Genomic DNA, 1,563 nt, shown 5'->3' on the forward strand with positions numbered 1-1,563 from the left:
TTCTACTCCCCCTCATTGTTAAAGCTTGAACACTCCACCATCGCCACCAACACCACCACCTCCATGGCCACCTATGTATTGAGGATTAAATTCAATGACTCACCAATGCTAAGCAAGCATTCTGCCACTGAAGTCCGTACATCCTCAGCCCTTTTAAATTCGAAATAAGGTCTTAGATATTCAAGTTGGACTTGAGCTTTTGATGCTCCTTGCCTCAGCCTCTGGAGTAGCTGGGAATATAGGCATATACCATGGCATCTTGAAAATTACAATCTTAACATAGTTAAGGATTATGTAGGTATTTCTAAAAAATTTTTCTTTCTGGCAATGGGATCAGAATACGGGCAGTGATGATTCGTGTCTATGTGTGGGGATTGAAGCCATGGCCTTTACACTGAGCAGCAACCCTAGCCCTAACAGCAGCAATTCTTATTTTTAATACATTTTGTTGCATTTATATTCCAGCTGGGCTTGGTGGCAAGGACCTTCTCAGTACTCAGCAGTGAGGATGAGGATTTTGAGGCCAAATGGGCTACGTATGGAGTCCCTGTCTCAAAAAAACAAAACCTCAAATTTGTATCTCAAACATTAAAAAGAAAAGTCCTACCCAGGCATGGTGATGCATGCCTATAATCTCAGCACTCAGGAGGCTGAGGCAGGAGGATTACTGCAAGTTTGATGCCAGCCTGGAATACACAGTTGAAGAACAGCCTGAACTGGTCTTCAACTATGCATAGTGAGACCCTGTCTCAAAAAAACAAGGAAAAAATCCTAGCCCAGTGTAGTGGTGCACACATGTAATCCCAGCACTTGGGTTGCTGAGGCAGGAGGACTGAGTTCCAAGCCAGGCTAGGCTACTCAGTGAGTTCAAGGCCACCCTATACTATACAGCAAAGACCCTGTCTCAAAAAACAAAATCCTGAAATTAATTAAATTTGAAATTAGCCCAGTGGTGCAAAATTAAATTCTAAGTTCCAAGTAAAATTTCCAAGTTCATCCATTTTCTTTTAGAAGCTACAAAATATTAGCTGCTACACAAAAATTCTTGGCCATTATTCACAGGGAGAAAGAAAACAAGCAGTTGCATTGACCATGTTTAACTTTCTTTACCCTTAATGTATCTTCTGTGATCTTCAACAGTGACAGTATACCCCTGTACTAAACCTGGGAAGTACCTAAGTACATGCATTCTCTTTAAAGGAACTGATTGCAGATGTCTAAAGCAAAAACATTTGCTTTATTGTCGGGTGTGGTAGCACATACCTATAAGCCCAGCACCTGGGAGACTGAGGCAAGAGGATCAGTAAGAGTTCGAGGCCAGCCTGAACTACATAGCAAGACCCTGTCTCACAAAACCAAACCAAACCAAAACACATCTGTTTTATTATTAGACAATACTATCCTAAGTATCTCTCTTAAATGGCCCAAGAAACAATTCTATGACAAAGTGAACCCTGACAATATAGTCCCAGGAAACAATTTTCCAACGGGGCTGGGGATTTAGCTCAGCAGCAAAAGTGCCTGCCTGGCAAGCACAAGGTCGTGAGTTCGGTTCCCGGTACC

Source organism: Chinchilla lanigera, unplaced genomic scaffold, assembly GCF_000276665.1.
Source record: "Chinchilla lanigera isolate Chin_1 unplaced genomic scaffold, ChiLan1.0 scaffold00010, whole genome shotgun sequence".
Classification (NCBI taxonomy): Eukaryota; Metazoa; Chordata; class Mammalia; order Rodentia; family Chinchillidae; genus Chinchilla; species Chinchilla lanigera.